General features: G+C 39.9%; 1 non-coding gene across 1 annotated transcript; it reads left to right on the forward strand.

Annotated features, from left to right (window-relative positions):
* Positions 1-5084: 5084 nt before the first annotated feature.
* LOC145398563 (5S ribosomal RNA) lies at positions 5085-5208 on the forward strand. Its single transcript, XR_013897151.1, has one exon. It is a non-coding gene; the product is annotated as a 5S ribosomal RNA (ribosomal RNA).
* Positions 5209-6931: the final 1723 nt, after the last annotated feature.

Raw genomic sequence — 6931 nt, forward strand, 5'->3', positions numbered from 1 at the left:
ATGGATAAAATATCTGGAAGAGATGAATATTTTGGCTGAATGTCAGTTTGGATTCAGAAGTGGAAGGTCATGTGTTTCTAACTTGAGCTTTTACTCAAGAGCGATTGATGTGGTACAGGAGAGAGATGGTTGGGTGGATTGTGTGTACTTAGACTTAGAGAAGGCCTTTGACAAGGTACCTCATAAGAGACTAATGTGGAAACTAGAATATATAGGAGGACTAAAGGGGAAACTTCTGGAATGGATGAGAGACTTTTTGAGAGACAGACAAATGAGGACAGTAATAAAGGAAAAGATGTCTGGATGGAGGGAAGTAACAAGTGGAGTCCCTCAAGGCTCAGTGTTGGCGCCAGTAATGTTCCTGATTTACCTAAATGATATGGTAGATGGAGTGAACAGTTATGCAAGTCTGTTTGTTGATGATGTAAAGATCTTGAGGAAGATAGAGGTTGAGGAGGATTGTAAAATACTGCAGGAGGATTTGGATAGGATACACAATTGGAGCCGGACGTGGGAAATGAAATTTAATGTAAAGAAATGTAAAATATTGGAAATGGGTAAAAGTACCAGGAGACCATCACTGAATTATTTTTGGGGTAATGAATTAATCACAAAAAGGAGAGAAGAGAAAGATTTGGGAGTGCTGGTCCAAGATAGTTTGTCACCAGAAAAGCACATCAACAAGATAGTTGGAGAGACTTATAAACTCTTGACTAACATAAGAGTAGCATTTCATTATATGGATGAGGAAATGATGAAAAAATTGATAGTGGCCATGATCCACCCCAGGTTAGAATATGCAGCGGTATTGTGGTCCCCACACAAAAAGAAAGATATAAACAAGATTGAGAGAATACAAAGAACAGCAACCAAGATGGTCCCCAGTCTGACAGACCTGTCATACAGAGAGAGGCTGGAAAAACTGGATTTGCCTTCGTTAGAGGAAAGGAGAAAGAGGGGAGACATGATTGCGGTGTTCAGGACCATGGTGGGAGTAGATAAAATTGACAAAGAAGATCTGTTTGTATATGATAAGAGAGCAACAAGAAGACATGGAATGAAATTGAAAAAGTCAAGCTGCTTGAAGGATATCAAGAAATATAGCTTTCCTTACAGAGTATAGACTTATGGAATAGCCTGGACAAAGAGATCATCCAGTCTAGAAACTTAAATGAGTTTAAAGCCAAATTTGACTTATTGAGAAACAGCGACGGAAACCCACGAGCATAGTACATTCCGTGTATATCACAATTAGGTATATTAGGTAAATACTTAAATATTTGGAACGACTTAGACAAAGAGGTGGTGCATGAGAAAAACATTCATGTGTGTAAAGGTAGACTTGATAAATGTGGATATGGAGACAGGACAACACGAGCATTGCTCAATTCCTGTATACTACAAATAGGTAAATACAAATACAGTAGGTAAATACACACAAATCCAATGCCACATAATTTCACTTTAAAAAGTGACACGACAGAAAATAATACTGTAGGGTATATAATTATTGAAACAGGACACAGAAAACAGTGTGTCAAACTCATTATCTTCACTTATACGAGATGCGCCTCGGCCCATTTCAATGGGAGTGATGATAAGTTTTTATTTTTGAGTTTTACTTTTCTTACTGATGAATATTAACTACCCCACTGCAATGTCTGCATATTAAATGATGATGACGACAACGACGAAGATGATGATGAAGATGAAGATAATGATGGCAAGATTATGATGATGATGATGATGATGATGACAATGATGGTGATGATAAATAAGATTACAACACAAGTGGTGCACGCAGACCCACATCCTATTAACTCACCCTGGTCACCTGATCCCAACAATTTTGAGAGCCTATGACAGCAACGATCTCGCTGCGATGAGGATGTCTGCATTTGGTCCTGGAATCACGGTGCCCTCAGGAGTGAAGGTAGAGTCCGCTGGCATGTTGACCGCATCGGAGGGGGGGGGAGGTGCCACATGGGACGTTTTTCACAAACAGTGATAAGGAATATTGAGACTGCTATTTAGGAAATGTGGTATAAGAAGAAGGCTTATATTAAACACCTGAATTTAGGTAATATCTTGCTTATTATGTTCTTGCTACTTCCAAACTATTTTATCTACCTTCAGAGATGCTGTTCAAACTGGAGAGGTTAGTTAAAGCCTTCACTAATCCCTCTACTACTAAAGCACTCTTTTAAGCTGAGTACAATGTTCGGTAATATAAAGAAAAAAAAAATAATGAAAAACCACCATATTGAGGTTAAAGAGTACTGAGACAGGTCTTTGGAGAATGTGATATTTTAGTACATATTATCTCCACATGCAAATCCTTTCATGTACATTTTAAGAAATACTACGACTGCTGTTTGTGGAATGTGAGTGAAGAAGATAGTTTAAATTAATGCCTATCAATTATATCTGGGCCACTTTCAGTTGGATGATGTTTTTGTCAGTTGTTATCTCCTGATTATTTTGTTGAGCTTAGGATAGACTTTTTAAAATGGAAGTCTTATATACCTCCATAATTAACCTCTTCAATATGTAAGGCTTTCCTAAGTTGAATAAAATCATCTGGGGAAAGATTACACTAAAAAGGACATCACTTGGATTCAAGGGGTTAACACTTATCAAATGTACAAGAGTCATTAAGACAGACAATAATAACAAATCTCACTCATCTTATCAATAATTATAACTTACAATGGTCAGTGTTACACCCAGGTGGACAAGGACAAGGGGGACAGCAATCTCAGTTCAGCAACCTCACAACCCAAGAAATAAACTCAAGTTCTTCCTGTTACAAGCTCGATATGTTAACCAATGCATCACAGGCTTCCCCTTCAATGTAGTATTATGCTAGAAATTGTAAGACATAGTATACAGTACAATAAACAGCAAAACAGAAATAGTATGTTCCTTGGATTTATACTGCTCTACTCTTCATGACATAAAAGAGAGAGATGTAGGGGACAGTGTCTGAAGGAAAAGGATTAACTGCAAAGCTTGTACAAATGTTTGTATTTAAAGCAATGGAAATTTGACAAGTGATATTACACATTTAACAACTACATTGTTGTTGTGACTCCAGACTCATCTGAATGTGAACCCAGTGAAATGAAGGCTGCAGCTGCCCTCATCCTGCAATTCATCCTCCTCCTTTACAAGGATAGGGAAGCTGCCAGAGATCGATCAGCATGGAAAGCTCCTATCAGGTGACCAATGCTGATGAACTCAAGCATGTTGGAGCTTTTATATATGAAACAAAACGATGAAGGACATTTGAATGACTAGGCAGTAAAGCCACCTATAAATATCAGTCTGGATTGCCTGATCACTTCAGCTATCGTCACCACAATAAGGTAAATAAAGACATGTTTATCAGTGCACAGTAGAGTATTATTATACTTATTATTCCATTTGATTACACTGGTTTACAAAAAATTTGAGGCAAGCATGAAATTAGGTGTTCTAACCTAATTTTGGGGTGCTGATTTCAGATTTGAAATCCGTTTTCATTCATCACCTCTAATTTTTGAGAAATACACGTATACATGTCCGTAAATGTATACATATAGACCTAGACCCAAAATATTCGCCAAAAATCCATTTACCGTCTTTTTTTCTTGGAACTTGGTTTAAAACGCGCGCCACAACAAGGTCAAACATGTGCATTGTGCGGCTGGGAATGCCAGTAGCTTACAGGGGGTCTATGAGCACTTTCGTGCCTGGGAAACACAGTGTCCAAGAAAGTCCTCTGGTGGACATGAACAAGGTGCTTCTTCCCCCCTTTTCATATCAAGCTTGGCCTTATGGAGAATTTTGTGAAGGCCATGGACAAGGATGGCGCTGCCTTCCACCACCAGTGCACTCTGTTCCCAGCTCTCAGTTCTGCTAAGCTCAAGGAGGGCATCTTCGTCGGACCTCAGATCCGGGAGGTGCTGAAGGATGAGGTACTCGAAGAGAAGCTCACCTTGAAGGAACTGAGAGCATGGGAAGCATTTAAGTCAGTCTGCCATGGCTTCCTTGGTAAAACACGGGCACTAGATTACCAAGAGCGTGTCGAGAAGTAGTTGCAGGCATATCAGGATATGGAGTGCCGAATGTCTCTCAAGATTCACTTTCTCCACTCCCACCTCAACTTCTTCCCCCAGAACCTCGGAGCAGTAAGTGACAAACATGGGGGAAGGTTCCACCAAGATATTACTAAGATGGAGAGCAACTACCAAGGCAAGTGGAACCCCAGCATGATGGGGGACTTTGCTGGATGCTCCTGCGTGACATCCCAGAGGCAAAGTACAACAGATCGTCCAAAAAAAAACTCACTTCTGACTGTCTGTAGTACTATGATGTGTATATATGCTTATATCCAAGAACTGGTAATATTTAGTTCTGTCAGTGTTCTGTGTCTGTTTTGTTTCGTTCTGTAATGTGCCATTTTAATACATGAAATAAACTCATTACATTATAAATATATGCATTATAATAAAAAAATGGGATATGTGAAAGCAAAAAAACTAGAGGTGATAGAGCAAAACTGTTTAAAATTTGAATTAAGCATAGTAAAATTAGTAAAAAACACCTATTCACATGCTTGCCTCAGATTTTTTTTTTTTTTTTGTAAACCAGTGTTATTGTAGCGAATGTATAATACAGTACAGTACTGCAATGGTTGTGAAAACAGTTTAAAAACCATTGGTGCAATCTGGACTAATGTCTGATATGTTGGAAAAAGTCTGAGTTTGCAGGGGGAAGTCCGGATGTCGCTATTATCGGAATGGCTTAGGAGTGAGGTTTTACTGTATTCATATCATCATGAGATGATGTGTGACTACTGGAAAAGTTGTGGAGAGGGAGAGATTCATGACACGTATTTGTAAGTCAAATATATCTTTACGCTGTTTAATTACGTAAGTACAGCCTTCATTATAAGTTGCGTGCTTTTATGTTCATTTTCACTATTAGTGCCACAGGCTTTTGTAGAGACTGCTTATTCATGTTGCACTGTTACCTATAAAGCTGTAACAGTTGTTATGGAAAACATTTAGGCCTAGATAATATGAAACACATCCCTGTATGCCAACGGCCATACCATGTTGAGTACACCGCTTCCCGTACGATCAGCGAAGTTAAGCAACGTTGGGTCTGGTTAGTACTGTACTTGGATGGGTGACCGCCTGGGAACACCAGATGCTGTTGGCATCCCTACATGTCAAGTGGGGTTGGTGGAGGATTAGTGCCCCTCCCTGTAAAACAATTAACTCTAAGCCATTGGCCACCACGTCTGGGATACATGGCGTCTGGCAATGAATGAATGAATGAACATCCCTGTATGAGTTCCTCTAATACAATGATGCCTTTGATATTTTACACTTGCCATCTCTAAATTATTTCATTTGGTTTAGGAGAGGCTTCTCAAACTGTAGAGATTGGATATAGCAACTGTTTACTAACCCCTTCAATATGGAGGTAACCTGTAAGTTGAATAAAACTGATAGTGGCATGAAAATAAATTTCTTTTAACACGTTAACTGCTCTACACAGCCTGGGCTGTTCTGAGTGCGACTGCTCAATACACCCCTAGCTGCGCAGGTTAATTTTAATTATAGTGCCATGGTGAACAAGGCCGATCCATGCAAGCATGTTTGAGCCTTCAAAACCAAAATGGATCGGTAGTGAGGTGGCCTACAGTCCTACCGGACCCAGGTTCAAATCCCAGCTGGAGCAGGGAACAGTTTAAGGATTTGAATTTCATAAAAAGCAGACTTAACTGATCTACCATAAGACCCGCCGACATGTTGTAAAAATACCCCCGCTAATACCAATACACCAGTCCTGAATGAGACAGCCCTAGCATGTATTCAAAATGGACGGTGGGTGTTAACGCCGAAGTGATGACATGTGGAGGTGTAGGTGGACTACTGGGCCTTGGGATAGGCAACTGCCCCCAAGAAATAGGCCCTGAAGCCTTTGCCCAGAGTCAGACAAAAAAAAAAAAAAAAAAAAAAAAGACACTTTGATGTTCATCCATGGCTTTACCAAAGTAAATATTGAGCTAATATTTCATTACTATATACTCTGGCATGTGTTCTCTCAATTCCTGAGACAAAATTTGGCCTTTGGGAAATTTCATTTTTACCCCTATGTCTGCACACCACGGGCACCTCCAAAAAAACCATCAAGTGCAGTTAACAGGTTAAAAATTGTCAGTGTAACCAGGCACAGTAGATTAAATCTGTTTCTTCCTCATCCCTGTTCACCAAACAGTAGGGCTACCATCTACTACTACTATCTACTGCCAGACGCCACAATCATGCAAGTCATATTCTAAGGGAAATATGCAACCACATAAACACTGTCTGCCTTAATGACCCTTGTACTTCACCCTATTCTTAAGTGAGAAAAAAAAGTTTCAGATGGTGATGCCACTAATGACCCACATGAAGCCAATTGGGATACTGTATATCTAAGCGTTCAACTTCCCCATACTCCTGATGGGGGAATATCGGGTTGGACAACGACAACGATGATGAGAATGACATAAGTCATTGTAATGATGAGGTTAAGCAATCAGAGGGAGAGAACAACTAAGTATGGTAAAGCAACCAGTGGGAACAACTGGGTATGTAAGGGCAACTCTCCACTGAATAATAATCCTTATACAGTACATGTCTTTGACTGATTACGTTTTTACTCCAAGCACTCCCTTCACTCTTGATGTTGTTGTGGCTCTCGGCTCATTTAAAGATAAATCTGGTGGACTGCAGGCTGAAGCTGCACTTCCGAATTCCAGAATACTCTTTCTGGGAATAACGAAAAAGTGGCAGGCGGTTTAAACAACCGGACAACAGCTAACAATTAGCCACCACATGATGGCATTTCCCTCCAGTGCCACTACTCTCTATGTGAAGGGCCTAAGATTGTC

The sequence above is a fragment of the Coenobita brevimanus genome, chromosome 45 (genome assembly GCF_032717465.1).
Source record: "Coenobita brevimanus isolate Jiangsu-jjx chromosome 45, ASM3271746v2, whole genome shotgun sequence".
NCBI lineage: Eukaryota > Metazoa > Arthropoda > Malacostraca > Decapoda > Coenobitidae > Coenobita > Coenobita brevimanus.